The following is a 26634-nucleotide window of genomic DNA, read 5'->3' as shown; positions in this document are numbered from 1 at the left end:
ATGCTGAAATATCAAGTATTTCTCTTACACCATTTTTCCTCCCATGTAAAATTTATTCCTTTATACATTCACTCTCCTAAAGTTTTATGTATATGTAGGTAGACTAGTGAACTAAAATGTACCTGCCAATGTGGGGTATGTGGAGCAGTGAAAGAAATGGTCATGAATCAAATAATGACACAGATGTTTAATATAAAACTCTAATAATGCTGTGAGAGAAGAACATAAATTATTATGATTTGAAAGACATCTAAAGTGGAAGTCTGGGAAAGCTTACCAGAGAAGGTGATATCTGAACTCAGATCTGAGAATTCAAGAGACATTTATTTAACAGGTAGCATGTCAGGCAGATAAATGAGATATAATAAATGTTTGAGGTGGAATGGAACATGCATGGGGAATTAAAAAAATGGAACATGCATGGGGAATTAAACAAAAAGAAGCCTCACGTGGCTGGTGGACAAAGAGTTGGGAAAGAAATATTAGAAACTGTAAGAGAATGTACAGCAATCTGAAAATGTTGGAATGAAATTTTACCTTTATTTAAGGAAAGTGATAGAAATGGAATTAATGAGATTTTGTCATCATTACCGCTTACATTTAATTTTATAATTTATACCTCAAATAATTTTTATTTACCCCTATTTTTAAGTCAGACAGAAGAAGATAAATACCATATGATTTCCCTTACATGTGGAATCTAAAAAAGAAAACAAAATAGAAACAATCTCATAGATATAAAGAACAAATTGATGGTTGCCAGATGGGAAAGGAAAGGAATTGGGGGACTGGATGAAAAAGGTGAAGGAATTAAAAAGTACAAATTAACAGTTACAAAATAGTCATGGGGATGTAAAGTACAGCATAGGGAATATAGTCAATAATATTGTAATAACTATATATAGTATCAGGTGGGTACTAGACTAATTGGGGTGATCACTTTGTAAGTTATTTTAATATCTAACCACTATGCTGTACATCTGAAAGTAATATAATTTAGTCAACTGTAATTGAAAATTTTTTTAAAGTCTAGTATTTCTGTTGTGTATGTCACTGCCAAGTGACAGTGGTATGCCAAAACCATAGCTACACAGATCAAATAGTAAGGTCTAACTATATGTACTTGTAACAACATTTTTCTCTTTAAAAATATTGTAGAATACAGATATCTATACGTTGTAGTTAAATCACTGTTAAACAATTTTCATAGAAAATATTAGAAAATGGTTAAAAATTTAAATTTGAAAATTTCATTTGATCTGTTAAATTGTTGCCATAAACATGTTCTGATTTACCTATAAAGCGTGCATTCATTTAAATGTTATATGAGTCATCTTGTTTCTAGTCATTTGAAAACAAATGTTATAATTTTTTATTGGCTTTCTGTTTAGTTGCCAAAATCTCTCCCTGCGCTCCCTCATCATAACTCTAAAACTGAAAACATCTCCTAGTAATATGTATATGTGTAATTTATAGTCTCCATGATAAACAATTTTTTAACCAGTTATTGAAATTGATGGGGAAAAAAAAACCCTAATGTTTGAGAATTAAAATATGCTAGGCCTCAGTGCAATGTATGGTTTGGAAAGCAAAATCCTGAGAGTTTTTTTTTTTTTTTAGTTGTAATAGTATTTTTCTATAAAGTTTATTGAATGGTATACTCTCCTGCAGAAGGTAATTTTGAGGTTCAACTCTAGGTCTTGAAAGTGTTCATGAAGAATCGATGAACACATACTTACTAGGCACTTTCTTTTAGTTCATCATGATGTTAAGTGGTGGAAAAGAAGTATCATGTATCATGATTTTTAGCCTCAGCTAACTTGCAATCTAACTAGGAAAGTACACTCATAGATTTATAGGATTTGAGATAATTAAAGGCTATCTGAAGTCAAGCTATGAAAACAGTGGGAAGGGCTAGGTGAAGGCAAGATGGGTTTATGAAGAAACACTCATAGATTTATTTATACTTGAGATTGGACTAGAAAGTTGAGTAGGACTTGGAAGGCAGTGAGAAAGGGTGAGAACACACCAGGAGAGTGAGTGAAATCCTGGGGTACAGAGCTGAGAATCAGTAGAGAGCATGTAGGGCTGAGCGAGGGAAGTGTAAAAACACTTCCTGGACTAAAGGAAGATGCATATTGAAATGTGATATGAAGTAAAGTTGGTTCAGGGAAGAGTCAGAATATAAGAGAGTGATGATGCTACCAGGGGACCTGTAGAGGGTAGTATTAGGCACATTAAAGATTTTTGGACAAGGCTAACAGGAATGGGTTAGGAAGAGTATCAATTTGGAAAAAGAAGCTAGTGTTGAATTGCAAAAGTCATAGTATATGTCAGAGCTGAAGAGTATGCGTGTGTATAGATAGATGGCAGTGGTAGCTCATTATATGCTTGAGTCAGAGGCTCATAGCGAGCTTCGAGAAGCAGTATTGTATATTTATTAATTTAAGATCTAAAATTAGATAACCTAAATTGAAATTCTGTCTCAGCCACTTACTAGCTGTGTAATATTAGACAAACCATTTTTAAACTCTGTGTTTACTGTTATGAGCATTAGTTGCTGTATATAAACAGTTACAATAATGTCTGGAACATAATAAAGGCTGTGTAAATATTACCTTCTATTAAGCTAGCAGCAGCATCTAAATAAATAGATACAAATATACTTAAGGAAATAAAAATCAGATGTAATAGTACAGGCAAGAAAAAGTCACTATGTAAGATAGTGGTCTTGAGTTTGAAATATTATGGGTGATAGAAATAGTATGATTTGACTACTGAATTTTGCTCCAATTTGGTCAATACCATAAACAAATGATTTGTTTTTCATTTCACTTTTAAAAGATGCGGAACCAGTTTTTAAAGTTTCTACATGTTCTGACTTTTGAGGTTTGTTGATGTTGGGAACTTATAAGAGTGCTTATCTCCTGGGCTTAATAAATTCCATTCTCAGAGTACTGAGAAAACATCTCAATGGCAGATTCTGGAGAGTGGGCAAGATATTAGAAACATCGTGATGAACAGTGTTATGCTTGTAATCTAATGGAAGGTGGAATCCACAAATTCATCAGTATGCTTAAAATCACTTGCATCAAAAATCTAGGAAATATTATTAAATGGGTAATTTATCGAAATAAAAAATAGAAAAAGAAAGAGAAATCACCAGAGTCTAGAAAGGGTTCTCTAAGGATTCATGTCCATTTCAGCTCCTTTCTTTGATACATTCAGGGGAATAAGGATTCAAAGCATTTTTACAAAGTTTCATCAAATTCTCTTAGACAAAGTATATAAACATCCATTGGATATATGGACTATTAAGTAAATCGGTAACTTGTTGAAATTGTTTGAAGTTGCATTCAAATATTTGATATGGAAAATAGAATTATTGATTTGAAGAACTCTGGGGTGTATTTCAAAGTGGAAGATGAAAACTACAAAGTAAGAAAACTACTGAATTCAAGAGAAATATGTGTAACAGCTTTCCAACAATGAAGTAGGCTAGTTTGGCAGGTCATGGATTCCCAGTGCTGATTATGTTTAGGGAAAATGAACAACGCTGTATCGGGAAATCATACAGTATGTGGCAAGGACCTTTGTTGGTTTCGTCTGTTCTTCACGCATTTCCCCCATATACTTGAACAGCAATAAAGCTCTGCTATGAGGAACTAACTTACCTTTATTGGAGAAGGCCTAGGAGGGGCTATTAATAGAATGATCTTTTGTCTCTTGGCCAAGTTGACGACGACTTGATCCAAGTCAACCAGAATCTCTCTAGAATTTGAGCCTCCGAATTTGGAAGCTTTTTCATTTGTTGGGACGAATGCAAAAGAAACAGCCCTCAGTTCCCTCAGCTGAATATTCGGAGTTGCTTTAGTTTCTGTTCTTTTCAGGAAGTGGCTTTTCACTGTTTATTCTAAGAGATAATTCTCACATTTGTAGTCAATGCATAATATTTTAAATCTATCTAGATTTAAAAGCTTTCTGTTCTTTAAAACTACGGATTCCTGGTTAATACACAGGTGTCAAGATGCACATTGATGATTGAACTAAATCACTGTTAAAATGTCTTTCAGTGCATACTGCCTATAATTCTCTGATTTAGAAACATACTTCTCTCTTTTTAGGAAAAAGATGACAGAAAAATAGGGTAACTAGAAAGATGTTGGCAGGTTGAAAGATCCAAGCTATATTTTCTTTTGACTGTGAATTTTTATGGAATTAGTCATGGTTACCTGTTTTACAGGCTGAAATTTTTATTTATCTAAAGCTTTCTCTTTGGTGCCAGTGTCCTGCAGTTATTCTGGACTGGATCTGTGACATCCTGATCTGTAAAAATGATCAAAGGATCTAACAGAACAATTTTATGAAATCTGACATCTCCATCAATGTCAGCTTCAACAACTGAGCAGTCACATTTAAACTGCAGGTAAGAAGGATGCTGTCACTGAGGAAAATAAGTGAAATTTACTGCTCGAGGAGATTGAATTGATTTTCTGAAACAAACAGTGAAGAATTCCCTGAATTGTAAACTCCGTCAGATCTCCCTCTGTCAAATCTGTAAGAAGTTGTCTTCATATATTTAAATATGTCATCTGGATGATTATTAGACATATGCAAATGCAATGGATGGTAGATAAGAAATCTGAAACAATTACCTCTGGTTTGGCTCTAAAAAATGTGCTCTTAGTATCTTATTTCTGTCTGCTGCTCGGTTAAACCACACTTAAAGACTGACCATTGCTGAAAGTTTTAAATCCTTAATTATCTGACTTCACTTATCTGTATCACTCCTGTTTTCTCAGAATCATCATGGCTCCTGATAATTTTCCCCTTAATTCTTTCTCTATTTTGGTGCCATTTAGTGATAAATCTAAGCTAATTGGTCCAATCAAGTTTTCTAATTTTGGGGAAAAATATATATGAAATATATTTTATTTCTTCAAGGTTTTTTCTTTTTGCCAATTATATGTCTTTGTCTTCTGTAATCCTTTTAATCTCTCTTACATCTGCAATTAATTTTTTATGCCAATTATGAACTATATTATTGCTACCTTATACACTTTCAAATGTCTGTTTCCTGAAAATTTAGAAGCAATATTTGAATTTAGACATTGTGTGTGTGTGTAATGCATGTGGTTTTCTATCTCACTAATCTCAGATTATTTTGTTATTAATTCCCGATTTAAGTTCCATATGGTTTATTTAATTGCTTTTGTTTTCAATGTGTATTTTGTTCATGTGTTTTCTTCTTCTTTAGAATTAAAATTTTTGTGGCCATAAATTTTTCATTGACTACAGATTTTGCTATGGTCTATTGGTATTTTCATGAATTATTCTGATTTTCCTTGGGTTTTAGATTGTCTGTACATTTTATTTAATTTCAACTTTTGAGCTAAATAATTTTTATAGTCATGTTTCTTAATTTCTAAAAAGTTAATATTTGTTACTAAATATTTCTAATATTTTATTTTTTGTTTTCTATTTATCAGAGAATATGGACTATACACATATCTACTTAAAATATATTTTTGGTAAATTATATGACATATTTTAGTAAACCTTTTTTGGACATAAGAGCAATGCAGTTTCTCTATTTGAGAGACAAAGTTTTCCACACACTTGCTAGTATTAAACATTTCCTATATGCATTATATTTTACCTACTATATATGCCCAATTCTGAAGAGATATTCTAAAGTCTCCTTGACTGGGGCTTATCTTTTAATTTTCTTAAAAATATCCTCAAAAAGCAGACGTTTTCAATTTTTATTTAAAAATTATTATTTATCAATTTGTCCTTTTTGAATTATGGTTTAGTCTGTATCTAAGAAATCTTTGCCTAACCCAAGCCCACCAATTTTTATCCTGTGTTTTCTTCTAGAAGTTTTATAGTTTTAGGTTTTCCAATTAGATCTATAATCCTTTGAGTTACTTTTGTATATGTACACTATATGAATCAAAGGTGTTTGTTTGATTGTTTGTGTTGTATTTGATATCCAAATGTTCCAGCAGTGTTAGTTGAAAAGACTTTCCTTTGCACAATCCTTGAAAATCAGTTATCCCTGTGTGGGTGTATTTTTGCACTCTTTTTTATGTTCTGTAGTTTTCAGGCTATAAATCCTGCACATATTTTGTAAGATTTCCTGTGTATCCCTTGCCCTACACATGCACAGCCTTCCCCATTATCAACATTCCCCACCAGAGTGGTGTATGTGTAACAATTGATGAACACATCGTAGTCACTCAAAGTCTATAGTTTAGAGTTCGTTCTTGGTGTTGTATATTCTGTGGGTTTTGACAAATATATAATGGTATGAATTGATCATTATGGTATCGTACAGAGTATTTTCACTGCCCTAGATATCCTGTTGGAATGTTGGAGCTCCCTGCAGATGTAGCCCAGTGACTTCAGACTCTCATGCTAGCCCACATTCGGTCTTCGGCAATTTCTTAGCAAATATTAGCTCAATCTTCCTACCGGTTTATGTATCATTTGGCAGCATATGTTCTAGCTAAGAGATGTCCTGTTTCTATCTGCAGGTGTCTCTCTGTCTGTCTCCCTTTAGATTTGGGGGTAGTTGTTGGCTTTGTGATTTCAGTTCCCTAATGATTTCAAGAAGAGTATTTTGTTTGCAGTATGTCAGTTTTCCTCTTGTTGTAGTGATGGGAGCAATGCCCTTTCTAGCTCTGAACTGAAATTTTTTGTATCTCTGAGCTGAAACTGGAAACTCAATACTATGAATTGCTGACATTGTTTTATTAGAAAATTGACAGAACATCAACATATTTTTTGAATCACATACATAAAAACATATTTCATTTGCCTCACGTATTTGTTAGAATATTTCTTAGAGGCATTCTTCATTGTTTTATGCATTAAGAAACTCATATTCATATTCATGTTTTCTAATTTAAATTTCAGAATTGCATTTTAGCTAACCCATGGATACTTATATGTACACTTTGTACCTAAATATAGGAAATTGAGAATTTCAGGCTTAACTAGATAATTCAAATGAAGAAAAGCACAAAATTTAATTTCAAATTAAATTAAATAGGGTAACTTTTATATGTGAAAATTGAATAATCTGTGTATGTCACATAAATTATTTTCCAACTATGCATAGGAAAAATTGTTACTGTTACTTGAGCTTTAATATATGTTATGGGATAGTTCTAGATTATTATAAAAAAGCCAAACACAAGTCTTTTAATTTTTTTTTGTTTGTTTTGGGATTGTTAATTATTATTCATAACAAAATGCTCTCACTCATTCTTTTTAGTCTGACATTTTTAGCAGTAGAAACACAGAAGGCATAGATTTCTTAGCTAATAGCAAGAGTTATTCATGATGTAGTTATTCTAAATAGTCTAAAGAAATAATATATTGCTATTAACATTGAAATCACTCTATGACCATAACCTTATTCTATCTTGAAAAAAAAAAACTATTTTTAATCAGTTTTGACCCAAGATTTGAATCTGAATTTGAATTACTACAGGTGAGATATAGAAAATTTTAAAAACAGTGAAACTACTGAGGAATTTATAGTCAGTGTAATCAAAGTATTTAAGTCATTGGATGATGTATTAAAATTTTCATTAACCATTTTCTCTCTTCTGCATTGAAAACTGATAATATCACTGATTTTATCTATAAAATAATACCAAAGAACATAGTTATTTATGTTTTCAAGTTATAAAATTTTATTTTCAAACAGCAAGACCAAATAGAAGGAAGTCTGTATGATCACTAAAAGTTTACAGAAAGGAAGGTGCATATACATACAGTATTTCTCCTCTGAATATTCTTTGTTGCGGGAAATAAATAGTCAAAATGTACCAGAGGGAATTTTCATGTTGAAATTTTCCAAGGTCAAATTTCAAATTAAATTTTCTTCTATAGAGTTATTTAGACTCTTTGTTGAGAAATGTTCACTTAGAAATTTCCCTGCCTAACCACTTCCTCTCAAGCCTGGTTTAATGAAGACTAAAATATGTCTGAAGCCAGAGAAAATACATCTGAATCAACATGGTTCATAGTTTGAATCTTTCTTCATTTATTTTGTTGTGAAAAATCTAGTAGCTTTACATACCAAATCACTCAGTAGCATGATTATGTTTAGTTAAATATTTTTGTGGGAATTCAAAACAAATTAACTGTTAACTGAGTGGTAAAAGAATTTTTTAGAAAAATAAATTCAGCCTCTACCATTTGATTTTTTTCAAAATTTAATATAAACCTAATAAGGCAAATTATTAATTAATCTTGGTAGGATGGAAACCTAATTACAAACTCTACAGGATTCAAGGCTACCCATTCTTAAACCTCTCACCATATTTGATGGCACTTTATCTTAATGTAGCTGTTTAAAATTCCTTTTTGTACTGGTATAATTTCAGAAGATTTGGCCTCTCAGAATCCATAAAAGCAAGAAAATCAAGTAAAATATTCTTGATTTGGACTACTCTAAATATGAACATACATTCTTTATCTCTAACCTTTTAAGTTTGTGACAGCATTTTAAAAAACAGGCCAGATAGGATCAAGTGAACAATCGCATGGGATTACTATCTCATTTTGCAATGGGAACATCCTCTTTCGAGGAGGTGGGTAGAAATGCTTCAGTTTCTTATGTTAATATAGACTTACCAGGTAGAGAATTTTATTATTTTGTTTTGTTTTTTAGCTTACTAATGGAATATTTATTTAAGTTTGCTTCCTCAGAATTTTATGGTGTTTAACCTCAGTTATTTCTTTAGGTAGTTTGAGGATTTCCTCTTTATCTTAAAAATTGCTCAGTATTAGGAAGAACCAAATTTTCTTTAAGAAGCTTAGAATATTTTAATGTAATTCTTTTAATAAAGATAGAGAAAATAATGCAAATTATTTAAGATCGTTTGGTTATCACAGTCATAAATCAGTCATGATTTTCTTACTACAGGAAGACATTAAAGGAAACCAATTCTATCCAGGAAGTACATAATTTTTAAGGATAACTGCTACTCCATGAAAAATTAGACATGTAAAATAAGTTATAAATATATTAATTCAAAATTAGGCCTGGAAAGTCATAATAGGACACAGAGGAATAAGTAGCAATGGAAATACTGTAGGGCTGATCAAAAAATGGAAATAACAGAAAATCTTGCTTCTCAACCTACATATTTGTATTAGACTGCTAAGAGGGACAGTGAGGTACTATATAGTTGTGCATCAGAAACATTTTCTCATCATCTTATATCTGTCTTGACACTGATGAGACTTATTTGAGCTTAAATCAAACTAAGGAAGATCCAAAACAACAACAACAACAACAAAAACCCTAAAATTTTGTTTAAAATTTTTCTACGAGAATTGGCACCAATTTTTAGGAGACCCACACTTAGCAATATCTGTAATCCTAAATTATGTTACAGGTAGGACGAAACTGACTCAGGTGCTCAGTCATGAATATATGATTTCTCTCATGTCTAGTTCAGAAGTTTAATGAATGCTATTTGGTTACAAGTCTGCTTATTTGTCACTTTTATAGATCAATTTAGCTCAAGTAGAAGCAATACTCATTAAGTATGTACTTAGTTCACCTCAAAGTAATCAGTGGAAAACAACAGGTAGAAAAGGAGAGAAAGGGGAAAAAAGTTGTTCTTATAATGGGTAAGAATATATTTCCTCAGGGAAAGAATTGGCAAAAAGCCACTGAAAAAATCAGATCACAAACTAAGACTTTTTGTCTCTTGTTCAGGGAATGTTATAAAGATAAATGAAGATTAAGATTGTGGAGAATGAGGGCAGGGAGGGAGCAATGGAAGGGATCATTTTATGAACTATATAGATGTCTAACCAATGTACTGTATACTTGAAACTAATTTTTTTAAACAATAACTTTATTTTAAAAAAAACTAACCCTGAGCAAAGGAGAAGAAAGAAAGAAAAAATATGTGGAGAACAAAGGATGCAACACTAAGAACTTTTTTTTATTTTCCACAAATAAATGAGGAAAGATTCATGATACTGAGCAGAGAAGTGATGTGATAAAAGAGCCTTTATAAGAGATTTATAAGAGGTCAGTCTGGTGTGCAAGATGGATTTGGAGGTGGTTAAACTCAAGAGGTTCAAGAAAAAGATGTGTCAAATGAATCAGATGCTCTAAGGAAGTCCGGGAGCATAATGATGAACAAATGACCTTTGAATCTGGCAATCAGTTACTCACCTGTGAAAGTATAATTGGCGTACAGTGATATGGTTGGAAATAAAGCCACAGCAAGTTAATATTTTCTGTATATGCTGCAAGTAACACACTAATATTAAAGCAGGGGGAAAAAATGCTATCCAACTGAGCCAAGAGCAGGAAGAAAATGTTCCCATCTGTTGAGGCTGGCCAGAAGAGCATCAGCTTTGCTGGGATAAACTGAGAAGATTTCAATTAAATAACAGAGTCTTAGAAACTTGACAAGCTAGAGTGGAAAGTGATATATTAATCACTGTCAGCGATATATTATTAAATTTTAATATATATTAAAAATTCCACTTAAAATTTTGGATCATTCATTATGATGGTGATAATAATGGTGATAAAGGTCTAGGAAACATTATGTTGTACCACTATATGCCAATTACTGTGCCAAATGTATTTCCATGCATTATCTCATTTTCACAACTACTATTATGAGGTATACTATTATTACTCTCATTTAAGTAGAAAAGTTGCATATTTAATTATATGTACTCTGATATACCTTGAAGGTTATGTTATTAATCAAAAAAAAATTTTAATGATCTTATATTTTCGTCTTCCTGACATAAGTAAAATTCAAGCAAAAGGTAAAAGTTATCCTCAGAACAGGAATATCTTATTTTTAAAGTTATTTATTACTAACTCTGTACCACTGGTGATAAAAAGACTAAGAACAGGATCAAATATCTGAGTCAGAACCTTTTATTTCAATAATCAGAGAATAAATGAGGTATAAAGGAGAGTAAAACTATTTTAGATGGTAATGCTGTAGAAAATTGGGAGTAGAATAGCATAGAGAGTATACTCTGGAGAAAAACTTCTGGGTTGAAATCCTGGGTCTGCCATCTCTGAGATGCGTTAATTGGGCAAATTTCTGTGCTGCTTTAACTCTTCATTTTTTCATCAGCAAAATGATGTTGTTTGGCTTGCTCTAAGGCCATAAATGAGTTATAATATAAGGCAGATAACACAGCACTTGTTTTCAATAAATATTAGTTATTAAATTTGTGTTAGTATTATCATTGTTTTTATTTTAAAACAAAGAGACAAAAGTAGAATTAAATTTTCGTGATAAGAGGCTTTTGAGGGCCATCTCTGTCTGTATTGAGCTACTTTCCTATTTCCTTGTTTCCTTCTACAATTTACAAACCTCTTTCAACTAAAGCATTCTAAGCATGTGTTTGTTCCTTACAACTAGAAAAGCTAAAGGTAAGTTGTTAGTACTTAGAATTAATTAGCCTATTTTAGGTAAAATTGGTAGAATTCCAACTTGGTCACATTTCATTACAGTTAAATGTCTTGGATAGGTAAAGTTGGCCATGGGTGAAAATTAGACACACTAGTTCTTTTCTTTTGCTATGTAGTACAAAAGAAATAATAGTGTTTATAATCAATAACTGAATCATTCTAATTTTATTTTATCATATGAATGATCATAAAAACTCCTTTGATGTGAATATTCTTAAAATAAGATCATGATATTTCTCATTTAAGATTAACTAATAAAGTAATAATTGTACAATGCCAGATAAATTGAGATCATAGGCTTGGGGAATTGATGTTATCTTAATAATTGCAAATACAAGCCTCTTACAGTTTCACTTTTGAAACATTTTAATGAATCACATATACAACATAAAAATGATATTGCTAGTCTCTGGATTTCAATAGGAAAAAGTAAACTATAATTTTCATCTCTATAATTATTCTATGAAACTTTGACAACTGCGTTAGAATAAAAATTTATCATTAACCTGATTTCTAGATAGAGGGGGAGTAACAACATACAAACTTAGAATGTAAAACATACTTTAATATAGCTACTTTGTTGATAACTTCATTGTCACCTCTATTAACATGATATTCTAGTCATTTTTTTTCAGCAATCATGCACTCATTTATTACTCATACATTATGACTTGATCAAAGTCAACATACTTCATAGAGCAATGATATTAGCTCACAATGATGTGTTAGGCCGGGACTTTAACACTAAAGGCTTAGATTTCAGAGAACTCTACAACAGGAGAGCAAGGATTCCAAAGTGAGGACATAGCTTTTAGTTGGAGGGATAAATGTCATTAAGGAAGCTTCAAGGAGAAGGTAGCATCTGAGATCATTCCTGATAGAAGGATACATTTAACCATGGGGAGATGAGAAGGAAGGCCCTGCAGCTGGAAGGGACAAGATGAGGAGGAACACAGAGACAAGAGCAGGCAGGCTTTGCTGAGGAATGGAGAGCAGTTGCATTTGGTGTTTTTTGCCTGAATCATCACACTTGTGAATGTGACATGAACTGTCTTGGTAGCTAATTTTTATCATTTTTCCTAATCAAATAAGGTCTTCTTTTACTTGCGAAAGAGATTTAGATACTCTAGTAATTTTTTAAACTGTGGGTATGTATGATTATGCATTGAAGTAACTCTAATTTGGAATTAAAATTGATGCAAAAATAATGAAAATGGTTTATATTTATTAAGAGATGTATCAAATAAGTTTATGCATAGTCTCAAATAATAGTTTATTTATATGGACATCGGTTTTCATAGTAAGTGAAAATAAGAGGAAATATGTATCAAGACTTATCATTGTTAGGCTTTGTGCTACATGCCTCATGTGCAGTTCTTTGTTTTTATTATTTATCATCTTCTATCTATTGTCATTCCTAGGAATTAGAAAGTTATTTTTTATCTGATATAGAGCATAAGAAATGATACAGAAAAATGATAACTTTGTGTTTAGTTGGTCTAAATAATATTTTCTCCAGTAATATAACTATAATAATTTTTATTTTTGAGTGTATTTCCTTCCAAACATTCTTATTAAAAATAGAAAATGCAGTGATCAAACAGTTGTCCATTTACTTTTATAGCATTATTTTTTATTTCCTATGTAACATATATTTACAATTCATAGCCCCCCATAATTTTAGAGCTATTTCAAAGTCTTACCAAAACATTTATTTTATAAAGGTTTTGTACCTAAAATATACAAATAACTTAAAATTCACCAATAAGAAAACAGACATTCTGAAAAGGGTACATTGTGAATGATTCCAATTCTATAACACTTTGGAAAAGATAAAAAAAAACACAGATATTATAAAGTATAAGTCATTGCCAGAGGTTTAGGGGACAGATTGAGGGTTGAGAGGAAAGACACATTTTTTTGTAGGATGAGATTCTGTATGACAGAATGGTCAACATACTGTTATGCATTCGTTAAAACCCATAGACATTTATAGCACAAAGAGTAAACCATAATACGTGCAAATTTAATTTTTTTTTAATTTTACAAAAAATTTTAAATTTTAATTTAGAAGATTGGAGGATCCTAGGAAAGAATTAGGACTCTGACGAGAGACTCTAACTATATTACAAATATGCGAGACAATCTCTCTTAAGGGGATGGGTGTAAAAAGTGCTGACCAAGTAACTTTGAATACAAGTAGAGTGTCTAAGACTAAAGACCAAAAGGAAATGCACATATACACTGAACTCTACTTAATAAAGTTGTTTTCCACTGAGGTACAAGTTAATTCTGATACTACTATAAATGTGTAATGGAATTAAATCAATGAATACTGGATGGTAGGAACCAAGTTTCTAACTGTTGGGATGAATATACAGATTAGCAAGTGGAGGAGGCTATAATGATCGATGGATTGGAGTTGGAGACAACAATAAGAACTACTATTAGCCATATGTATGTGTGTATGTGTGTGTGTTTATATAGAGATGCATACATATGCAGATAGTTAAATATAGAAATAATTATAGATACATGTGATGAATGGGTTAGAATACACTTACATGTATTTCCTTGCACTGTCATATGAGGTAGCCTAAAAGCAATGACACCTCAGTAGTAATGAGCACACAGTGCAAAACTGCCAAGGTTGTCAAAAAATAAGAAAAGTCTATGAAACTGTCACAGCCAAAAACAGCCTAAGAAAACATGATGACTAAAGGAAATGTAGGATGCTGCAAAAGAAGTAGGACTTTAAATGAAACTATGGAAACCTGAATAAAATATAGTGAATTAGTCTGCCTGGGTTCCTATAAAACTAGATGGCTTAAGCAACAAAAAATTATTTTCTCACAGTTTTGGAGGCTTAGCTGTCAGTCCAGTATCAAAGTACCGTCAGGGTTGATTCCTTTTGAGCGCCCTGAGGTAGATAGAGGGAGACAGACAGACAGAAAGACAGATAGACGGGAGAGAGAAGAGACAGAGACAGAGAGGAGAGGGCTTAAAAAAAATAATACAGTAATATCCAGTTTTTAAGGACTTACTTAACATCCAATTTAATTTAGAGAAATAGTTATATATTGAAATTTAAAGTGACGATTTTCTTTTATGTATTCAATTTAATTATTGCCTTTTCCTTAGAGGATGGCTTTCTTCATCGAATATGTATATGGTGTTTAAAATTTCAACAAAGTGGTAAGTTGTACATCATCCCCTCTGATGAATAGGTCCCGTAGCATGAAAATGTTCAAAAGCATCATTCCCATGACCAATGATTTAGTAATATAACAAATGGGAAATTTAAGCAAAACATTTCATACTTTTTTAGATGAAAAATAAATATCCTCATGTGTTTCTTTCCCAGAGCCAGAACCAGTTACTAATTTTGAAAATACTTTCTAGAACAAAATATAATATTTCACCTGGGATTATAGGTAATATAGGTTTTACTGTATCATGTATATTTCCAGAGAAATCCGTGTGGGATTTAATGTGTACAAATTCTTGAAAATGTCTTTCTTGTTTATATTAATCAATTTTTCAAATTTTGTCTCATAGGCAATTTACTGCAAGGCCTCCATGAAAACAGTTAAATGATCTAAATCCTAATTTTCTATGCTTTCCATTTTTAATTGTTCATGCATTTAAAGAAATGAAAACATAGAAAGCAACAAAATTAAGCAGCATTAAAAGGTACTTTCTACAACCAGCTTCTGTGTCTACATTTGCTGCTGGGTATTTTTGTGTGCATGTACTTACGATTTGCCCTGCTTTAAGTCTTTGTACTTACGATTTTTTCCTATCATCTGTATAGGATAGAGAAAAGCTAGAATAGATATTCAAAACAATAAGAAAATCATAAGTGGATTGCTTTTTTCTGTTAGCACAAATTTACTTTAGTTTAAGAAAACATTCAACATTGGTTTTGGAAAAGATCATCAAAGAGAATTTTTACAATGTACTTATTTGATATGTCTACTACATGTAGCCCATTGTGTTTATTGTGATTCTGATCATCCTAGTTTAATAAAAGAAAACAAGTTATTGAGGTGCTGGTTTATATTAGTTCCTTAGCTGCACCTAACATTTGTAAGGTTGTCTGTTTCCATGTCTATTCACTTCAGAAAGATAGAATTTTAGACTTGATGTGACTCAATATTAATGTTTCTTAATTTTGGAGGGAAGGCAAAAGTAACTACATATTCTTAGATAATGCTGAAAGCTTTTCCTGTGTCATATTACATACTTAATTTTTGCTTTTTCCTGATTCTCTTTTTAAATGTTTCCAGAGTTATCATGATCTTTGTTTTTTTGAAACATATCATGGCAGAAGGTGTAGGCTTCCACTCAAACTTGTTTCCAGGACCTTCATTTTCATTAATGAATAAAATTTGTGAACTTTTTTTTTTTAATTTGCTCTGTTTTTTCCTTGTTGGGCAACAATACTAAGTGATTTTACATGCAGAAAAAAAAAAAAGTAATTTCAACAATGACATTCTGTAATCACTACCCTGTATAGTTTGACATTTTTTCTGACTTAAGAATGACTGTGACTCAGGATTTGCACATATAAATCTAAGTCCAGAAACACATATATTCTAAATACCTCCTCTCAGGGGATAACACTTCTTCAAACTCTACTCCCCAGAAAGCTAATTGGTATATTGGAGGAGTGATGATGCCCTTAAATAAAATTTAGCTCAGGTAATGTCTGTAAGGCCCATATTAAGGTAACTGAGGGCACATGTTTCCTTGTTTGTACAATAGGGTAGATAATGATTTACTTGGTCTGTTGTTGCTTGGTTGGATATAAATTTAAAAAGAAAAACACATGGCATATATATGTAGTTTCATTTCTTTTGGAGAGACTAAATAACACTTTAAATGAAACAGACCTGTTTTAAATCTGTTTTACTTTTTCCATTATTTTCTTAAATGGTTTCCCTTTCCTGAACCTAAATTTCTTACTTACTGTGTAGGAAAGGTAAACACTGTGAATACTCTGGCTGGAATATTTTTGTCTCAGATGCATCAACTTTTCTGGTCAAATATTAATTGTATTCAACAAATAGAAGATAGGATTTGTTAGGCAAGTTTTAAAACAGTGCTGAGAAGCGACAAATTTAACATTTATGTTAAATGTTATATCGAGAAAAGTTTTAATACAGCCACTACAGCAAACAATATGGAGGTTCCTTAAGTAATTAAAAACAGTTCTATTCCTGGGTGTGTGTGTGTGTGTGTGTGTGTGTGTGTGTATAAAACAAAATTATTATCTTAAAAAGTTATTTGTACTGGCATATTCATAGCAGCATTATTCACAATAGCCAAAGTATGGAAATGATCTAAGTGGCTGTTGACAAATGAATGGATAAAGAAGTGTGTGTGTGTGTGTGTGTGTGTGTGTGTGTGTATCTGTGATATATATATCACAGATAAGAAGTTGATGGATAAATACAGCAGTTCACATGTCCCTCATTTCAGATAGCTGAAGTGTAGTGTACGCTGTATCTGGATTGAGCTCCAATAATGCAATGAAAATCTGATAATGCATACATATATATATCATTTATATATATATTACATATAATTGAATATTATTCCATCTTTAAAAAAAGGAAATCCTGTCATTTGTGACAACATGAATGGACTAGGGGGACATTATGCTAAGTGAAATAAACCAGTGACACAAAAACTGCACGATATCACTTATATATGGAATCTAAGAACAAAAAAAGAATTTCAAATATATATGAAAATAGAATTGCATAATATACCTCATATTCCTATCTTCTGTTGTGTCATTTTCAGTTACTAACTAAACTTGTTTTATTTACATTTTCATGTACTTCCTTCCCCTCTTATTTTAAAACAGATCCCAGATGTCATATTTATCTGTATAATTTTAGTATGTGTATCTAAAACAAGAAACTCTTGCTTTATTCATTATAAGCACCACATCTTTAAGCCACTGTAGGACTGCTGTAGGTGCTTCCTCCATATCTCCTTAGCATTACCCTCTAAGGTCAAAGCATTTCGCTTAAGCATCTGAGACATTGCCTGATGGGTTTTTTTCTTTTGTCTTTTTTTTTTTTTTTTTTTTTGTCTTTCGTTTTCTCTCCACAGGATCACAATGGGCTTGTGTATAAACAAGTCAGAAGATTGGAGAGTTAATGTCCCTGATTCAACAAATATTAGATAGGAAGTTGTTGGATAAATGCAATAGTCCCCATCCCTCATTTTAGAGCTCTGCTGTGGGATGGCACGCTGTAGCCGGATCGAGATCCAATAGTGCAATGAAAAGCTAATTGATCAATATCTTCTATTGGATTTCTTTCTTTCTGTGTCTCACTTCCTCACTTTCCTACTGATCCCTAAATTACCTCCCCAAAAATCTAGTTGCCCTTGAATCTTTGTTTCAGAATCTTTTGGAAGGAGATCAAACCAAGCCAATTTCTCTAAAGAAATTAGTGATAATTCCTTAATAACATCAAAATCCAGCAAGTATTAACATTTCCAATTATCTTATAAAAATATAAATGGTTTTACAGTTTTTTAAAAATCAAGACTCAAGGCCCTCCATGTATATTGTTTGATATGTATTTTAAGTCTCTTTTAATCTATATATATGGTTCTCTCCATAACTTCTTGAATTTCTTGTAGTTTATTTTTTGATGAAACTGGGTTATTTGACCTATAGGGTTTCCCACAGCCTGGATTATACTGATTATATTCCCAAGGTGTAGTTAAACAAGATCCTCTGTCCAGGCTAATTGTATTTGAAACTAAAACCTTGATCAGATTTAGATTTGATTTTTTTTCTGGCAAAGCTAACTCACGCTGATATTGTCTTCTACCAAGAGTCATATACTGTCTAGTTCTCTCTTTTGTGCTATTAGCATTCATAAATAAATGCTTAGATCCATCTGTTTATTAGAGATTGCAAAATATTGATAATGCGATGCCATAGTCCCATCAACGTTTGATGCCTTCTCTTTGTTTTTTTAACCACTTCACAAAATTAGTTTCCTAGTATCCTCCAATAGTGACAATTTTTTAAGTGTCATTCTGAACTCGTGGATTTTAACATATTTGCTGTGTTTCAATACATTGCAGTTATTATCCTTATTGATGGTTTATTGTCTCATCATTTTCCAATTGTTGATTCTTCAAGTTAGTAATGCATTTTGATAAAATCCTAATAGTGTTTATCAGCTCCCTTGCCATCTGGTACAACAAGATGTTGCAGTTTCTTTTGGTATATTTTCTGCCTCATACCTGAAATCAGCTATTTCCTAGGCAGCTCAGGTTTCTTTTGATTCTAATTGGTGTTTGGACAAAACGATCTCTCATTTAGGGTGCTAATCACTACTGGTTCAGCCATTGATATTATACTTTTTAGATGGACTAGTCTAGATTATTTGTTTTGATTAGTTTCGAGAAAAAATTTTTATGAATTTATACTTATATTTCCAATTCAAATTCAGTCCTACAAGGTTTTTAATGAACCTCCATTTTATATTTGGATCTCCTTTTTTATACATGGACAATCTTGGTTCTCAAAACCCTAAGAATGATGGAATTAGAATATTCTATATACTTTGACTTTTGCTTTATCCCATAGTACATACACGAAAGTCTCAGGTAAACAATACTAATAATCTGAATGCTAAAAACTTTTTAAACGTTTTTTGCAGTTCCTTTTGACTTTAGGATATATTCAGCTAGGGATAAACCATAAATAATTGTGTTAAAATGATAGGATACTTAGGCTCATTTTTTAATATTTTATTTAACTATAGAAAATTATTATTTTTATGTATTTAAATATATGTTATACATGTCTTAAAATTATTTAAAAATTATACATGGATTCAAAATCAAGTTTTAAAAGCAAAGTGTATTTACATAAGTCTCACTTCTATCCCAGTTCTTTTTGTCCTATTTTTTAAATGCTTTCATTTATTTTTATTTTAGAGTCTTTTATAGTTTTCCTTGAATAGATTTTGCATGTCTTGATTTTGTGCCCCAATGTTTTCTTTTTTCTTTCTTTTCAAGGACTTATCCACATCAAATCTAAGTTCTCCTTTTAAAAAATTATTTTTCTTTTTTTTTTTTTATTCATTGGGGCGACATTGGTTAATACAATTATGTAGATTTCAAGTGTATAATTCAATAATATGCTGTATGTATATTGCATTATATATTCACCACCCAAAATTAAATCTCCTCTGTCACCATGTATTTGACCCCCTGTACCTTCATCTACCTCTCTCCTTCTCCCCTTTCCCTCTGGTAACCCCTAAACTGTTGTTTGTGTTCATGATTCTCAGTTTGTCTCTCTTGTTTATCTGTCATTTTCGGTTATATATCCTGCATAAGAGTAAAACATGAAAACAACCAAAGTGTTCTTTAATAGTTAATTGGATAACAAATATTTGTAATTAATTATTTGTGTGGTGTGTGTGTGTGTGTGCATAATTAATATATATAATTATATTATTCATAGGTAGAGTTTTATCATTGCCTGTTCAATACTATGGGCTCCATTTGCCTATTCACATCTGATTGTATTGCTTAATACTTCCATTAAAATGTTAAATATTAGAAGACATAGTAGATGTTCTTATTGACAGTGAAAAAATCTCTGTTGTTTCCCTGTCACAGATGATGGCTTTTGTCTTTTACTTATTATTTAATGTTTTTAATATGAAATAAAAGGAGTTGGAATATTGTTACATTCCTGTTCTACATCTATGGACATGATGATATAATTTTCTCCATAGTTCTACTAATATGTATAACATTGGTGAATTACCTAATATTGAAACACTTAAAAATTATTTGATAATTATATTCAACATATGTAATGCATTTTAAAAATTATTAAACATTTTTAATATGTGGAGAGGTCATTGTCAATTATCTGTGAAAATTTTCTCATTCCCTGTACAACCAAGAAAATAAAATAATTTTAACAATTCTTGCCAAGCATTGGCATTTAAAGTTTTTTCTTTGAAACTAAAGTTTTAACTTTCATCATATGAGAAAGTAAATCCTCCAACCAAATTTGCATCGTTTTTCGAGATACTTGTCCCCTAGTTGTTTCTCTGTTTTGAGAAATAACCCTGACTCAACAAAACAGTAGATGTGCGCTGCATTCCCTGCACACCCTAGCACTTCGAGCACTTTTTTGCTAGAAGTTTGGATTATTTTCTCTATTTTGTGGAATCCGGCATATTTCAATTCATAACATGTTTTAGTTATGACTATTAATAGAATTGAAATAAGAAAGACATGTTTAAATTTAAAAAAAAAAAGACAAAATAGAGAACAACGTCATATGGTTTGAAAATGAAATGTCTTTAAAGTAGGCCATAAACCCTTGCATGACCATTCACTTAAGTAAATAATCTGAAATATTTTCTCTTAAATATGACACATGGCTCTACAGATGTTCAAAGAGTGACAATTTAAACAAATATACTTAAATGAAATTGAACACATCTTTGTCTATCTTTGATGATTCAAATCTCCCCTGGAAGGACCTTACATATATAAATAAGAATTGTTAATTTTACAGTGTCACAGTGGCGAAAGGCTGTTTAGATCAGATTAAGCAGATTTCATTATGTAAACTGAAAAAAATCTAAATGTGTGGAAATTGTTTAGAGTATTTAAAGTTCTGTCTTTTCATCTTTTAGAAAAGTTTTTTCTGAAAATTTTTTGGCTGTGAAAAGTACCTTTTAATGAAGTAATTCATCTCTTTATTTCTTTAAAGCTCTTTTATCCCTTATTGAATTACAGTATAAACACATTATTGTTCACCTATCATCAGTTTACAGTGGCTTTTCTCAAACTAAATATACCATGTAACCAGCACTGAGATTCAGAAATATGCCATCATGAGCACTTCCATAGCCCCTAGATGCTCCTTTTCAGTCACTATCTCTCGTGTTCAGGGTAACTGCTTTCGCGACTTCTATTGCCAAAGATTAGTTTTATCTGTTTTGTGCTTTATATACAGGGGAGATAAGTGCATAGTCTTTTGTAACTTCTTTCAATTAACGTTATGTCTGTGAGATTCATCCAAATTGTGCAATGCAGCTTTTGATATTTACTCTCATTGCTATATACCACTGTTATAGAAACGGAACAAAATTTTTTTTTTATCTCTGTGTCATTGTGCCTGCCAGCATTAAACAGTGTAGTGTGCAGTTTCTAAACAGTAACACTATTCTAGTGCCTTTACTTTGGTAAACCTATCTATATATTAGGTATACATTTAAGAATGGAATTGGTGAGTTTTATGTATCCATATGTCCAGCTTTAGTAGATTCTTCAGATCATTTTTACAGAGTATTTGTACAATGTTTGTTTAAACTAGCAGTATTATGAGAGTTCTGGTAATATCACATCCTTTCAAAAACTTGGCATTGCCTGTCTGTTGTTTCATCAATTCTATTTTAATAGATATGTAATGGTATCATATTATGTTTTATATTTCCATGTTTCTGTTGCTTTAAAGAAGTTGGGCATTTAAAAAAAATGTTTTCTGGTCATTTGTGTTTCCTCCTTTTTGAAATGTCTGTACACCTCTCATCCTACTTTTCTGTTATCTTTCTTTTTTAATCGATACATAGAAAATTTAATATATTCTGAATGAGTCTTTTGTATGACATGTGCATTATAAATATTCTCTCCGTATGGGTTACATTTGCATTACCTAAGTGATGTCTTTTATTTCTACCCATTTTTAATACTTAGCTAAATTCCATTCTTTTTCACAAATTCTTCCTTAAACTAATCAGCTCATGCTGATCTTCCATTTCACTAATTTCCTTGTAACTGTAATAATTCTCAATATCGTACAAAAGTCTTCTTTTCTCATAAGATTATAAGCAGCTCAATTCAAGGGATAGGTATATAATAGATGCTAATTAAGTATTTGATGAAATGAATGAACTTCGAAGATTTCACTATAAGTGATAATTTGCTATATGGTACCCCATTTTTATTTTTTATATACTAGTAAGTAAAAAAAAATGAGTTTAATATAATTCTAGTTAATAGTAAATTCAAGTAGAATGGTTAATTTATACATGTTTTTTCAAAGCATTTAAATTTCATTTTTTCCCCTAATGGTGACTATATAAAGACAAAATATCAGTGATTGCTTTATTCTAGATATTGGAATACTAAGAGAAAGTAAATGCTTTAAATGCAATGTGAAAGCCACTGATAAAACAAGAAAGCAGTAAGGTAATGGCTATGTGTAGGGTCAGAGGAAAGATAATCAGAGGGATTATTTCATAAACACCATAAATGCCTAACCAATGTACTCTACACTGAAAACTAATAAATATATATTTTTTAAAAAACTAAGAATGTCTATGGAACCATACTTCAATTTAATTAGCTCACATTTACTCAGATTTGGGGACTAGGTGGTCAAGATTGAATAATAACATTTTAATATGAACACAGCAAAAATTGATAGCAAATCATTTTAAAGGGTTAAAACCTAGCATTCACTTATTTATGGTAGACTTCTGAGACCCCCCCTACCCTTAGCCACCATGACACCTCTGTTATTACCAAGGCAACACATCTCAATCCAAATTGCAGGTTCTTGGGAGACTTGGTTGATCAGGTGATGCCTCATGGCACCATGAGGGTAAGCAACATGTTTGTTCATGCCCAGCTCAAAGAGCAAATTTTCACAAAATTCTGTGCTGATTTTAACCTTCAGCAAAATGATTTATTTCATAATGACTTCAAGTATTTCACAGCTCCTTATAATGACCAAAGAATCCAAATGCCATCAATGGGGTGGAGCGATTATCAGAAAGGATCCAAGGAAAAGGTTTGCAAATGCAACGTTACTTACCCATCTTCATTAGAATTTGAAGATTTGAAGATTTTTACCATCTTAATTCTAAATTCAGCAATCTTACCTTCTTGAATATCCAGAAATGGTTTTGATTTTATAGAGTTCAGAGGTACTATTTTTATACAGTCAAATCACAAGGGAGCTTGAAAACAGCCTAAACTATGTATGATGTCACCTGATAAAATTAGTCATCACAAAAGGCACTATTCAAAGAAAAGCAAAAGAAAAAGGAATAGTAAATGTGACGTGAACACAGACTTGAAACCAGTTTTTCACTATAGTTCACACCCATTCAGTTTGCGTGTGTGTGTGTATATATATATATATTCTTTGCATTGAAAAAAAAATAATTTAAAGTGATTGCATTCTTGCCACTCTACTATTTAAAGAACAAGTATATTGAGGTATAATTTACATACCATAAAAATTACCATTTTGAAGTATGCAATTAGTAGTTTTTAGTGTATTCATCAAATTATGCAACCATCACCACAATCTAATTTCCAACATATTATCACCCCCAAAAGAAACTCCATACCTATTAAAAATCATTTCTCATCCCCCTAGCCATAACACTAATTTACTTTTGATCTGTATGAATTTGTCTTATTTTGACATATCATATAAATAAAATCATAGCGTATGTGTTCTCCACTCAATCTTAATACATTAACTTTTCCCATATTTTTGTTTCCAGCCAATATAGATGAGTCTTTGCAGAATAGTAAAATCTCACAGTAGCATTCTAGAAAAGGTGTTAAAGAACAGGCTAAACATTATAATTTTTATAAGTTCTTTCCTTAATATCAGTTATAACTCAGTTTACTCTTATATTCTCCTCATGCTGGGATTTATTTATAATATTTTGGGCACTGTTTTCTCCTACTCTCACTCCTTGCAAATTATGTTATTTTGCAATAGAATAAATTGAAATAGTGTCTTTCTTACTCCCTATCTAATTGAACATTTGGAGAAGCTGAAGTGAAAACCTGAAGAACTCATAATCCTGGCTTAATACTCAACAGAGAAAAGAATAAATGTCATTCATATTTAGCTGAAATATTGTGAGCAGGAACTTACAAGGAAAATATGAAAAATCATTTATAAGAAATTAAATAGTTCCAGTAAGAGTTGTTGCCCGTGACATTTCTTAGGGTTTCTATCAAACTCAAAGAATGTTTGAAAGAATCATGTGTTTGGCAATATTAACTTAAGAGTAACAAAATAATTCAAGAACAGATTTGACCAATTTCTTCAGCTGCTCTACATTGACTACCACTGTGGTCTTAAGTGGATATACTAAATTTATTTACTCGTGTGAAGCTAATTAAATAATGAATGACCACCGTTGTATTGTGGTATCTAAGAACAAAGCTAGCTTCAAGACACAATTGGATTGTTCTATATGAGTAGTTATGTGTGAAGAGACAAGAGTTCAAGCTATGATGACAAGATATGTTAGACTGAAACTGCAGTATTGGCAAAGTAGCATCTCATGCTGAAAAAGACTCACTGTATAAGGAATGAGGTCAGTTTTACATCTAGTTCTTAGAATTTCAAAACTATGTCATCTATTTCCTCTGTTTCTCTGTGAGTAAACAATCTTGTCCCGAGTTTATCTCTCCAAACACACTTCCCTCCCTCTTGTATGTGCCCTATCTTCCAAAAGAAAAATGGTGCTCACTGTCCCCAAATAAATGAAAATATCTTATGTCTTCATTCCTTTGCACACAGTTTTCTAACTAACTAGCTCTCCCTTGCCCACCTCTATCTCATAAATTCCAGATCATATTTTAAGCCACAATTCAGATAGCATCTTCTCTTTGCAATGATATACAACTCATTTGCTCTTTCTTCAGTTCTTATATCTCTGTTGGAGATTTATGTCATTGAAAAATATACATACACATCTACACTGTATCTTGTCTGCTTATTTACCTGTCTATCTTCATTACTGGATTTGTGAGCTCTTTGGTCATAAGATAAGAAAAAATTTGTTTCTGTGTTTCTGGTACCTTGCATAGTTCATCATACAGGTTAAATATGTTAGATATATGTTTGCTAAGTTAAGAATAAACCAATGGACACAAATCCTTTCTGATAATACTTTAACTATCTTTTTATATACCTTAAGTATACCTACAATGTTTTAAGATTGTAAAGCTGAAATCAGTTTTCTGATTATGGATGGCAGAATAAAGGAATTTTTAAAGTTATTTTCCGATGACGCAGGTATCAACAACAACCCAAACACACAGCGAGTGCTCTGACCACTGCCAGGTGTAAGCCAGAGAATAGTCTGGGAGATGAAGCAGCACAACACACCTAAAAGCAAGTGTCACAGTTGTGGTAGTCTATCATCCCTTCAGAAGAACGAGGTGGTATGAATGGTAGGACAGGCCACTACAGAACTGGGGGACATCTCTGTGGACAGTGTCACAGCTTGACAGTGAATAGGAGGCTGAAGGAGAAATAATACTAAAGTCATTTTTATTGTCCATACCTGAACCTTAATTTTCTATTGCTTCTGTTAAATATAAGTTAATTTTATTAGATAATTCCCAAATATAGAATATAAATTAATGGAAAATTTAAAATCTATCTACTTATCTCTTCATCTGTCTACTAATATCCGTTCACCTATTTACCTATCTGCGTATGTAATTTGAGAAATGCCTCAAATGCTATTTATCACGTGTTAATGATGGTTATTTCTTATGACACAATTTAGGGTTTATTGAGGAAATGATGTTGTGATAGGTTCTTCATCTTGTTTGTATTTTTAAATAATAGAATTCATTATTTCTAAAAAATATTTAAAAGTATATGGAATATACTGATATTAGGATATTTGAAATATACTAAGTAATTTTGATCTCACTCTAATGTTTTTTTATTCTTTAATATAGTATTTTTCAGTATATGTAACACTTATATAAATAAGTACAATGCAAAAATTGTGTCATAAAATAATTTGGGGAAATGCAAAGAAAATCTAACTAGTTTTCTTTAAAGTATGATTATCAAAATCTTCATGCTGTTATATTTTTAAAACTCTCCATGAGGGGAAAAAAAAACTATGCAGTATTTCACAAACTTATTTATTGTGGAACGCTTCTTATTTCATTCTTTCAAAGTTATTCCTGGGACTAATGTCACTAGAGCACACTTTATGAAGCCTCTAAGTATGTTTATTTTTGTTTAAAAATCATATGTCCAAGATGTTTATTAGTTTTTTTATATCAAGGAATTATAC

The 26634-nt window shown here is 31.5% G+C and overlaps 1 protein-coding gene across 7 annotated transcripts in view; it reads left to right on the top strand.

Moving 5' to 3' along the window:
* PRR16 (proline rich 16) overlaps positions 1-26634 on the top strand; it is a 253880-nt gene that overhangs the window by 209559 nt on the left and 17687 nt on the right. For 3 of the 7 annotated variants that reach the window (XR_001597013.2, XR_001597012.2, XR_001597011.2), the window contains one exon: positions 4286-5296. The exons of 3 other annotated variants lie outside the window; for them this stretch is intronic. The gene's annotated coding sequence lies outside the window, so the exon portion shown is untranslated. Of the gene's footprint in view, positions 1-4285; positions 5297-26634 lie in introns of those variants that run through there. One more of the 7 variants, XR_004952416.1, reaches the window with a different exon arrangement.

The sequence above is a fragment of the Rousettus aegyptiacus genome, unplaced genomic scaffold (genome assembly GCF_014176215.1).
Source record: "Rousettus aegyptiacus isolate mRouAeg1 unplaced genomic scaffold, mRouAeg1.p scaffold_m13_p_8, whole genome shotgun sequence".
NCBI classification, from domain to species: Eukaryota; Metazoa; Chordata; class Mammalia; order Chiroptera; family Pteropodidae; genus Rousettus; species Rousettus aegyptiacus.
Note: the sequence above shows the minus strand (reverse complement) of the source record. Positions and strands in the feature narration are given on the sequence as shown.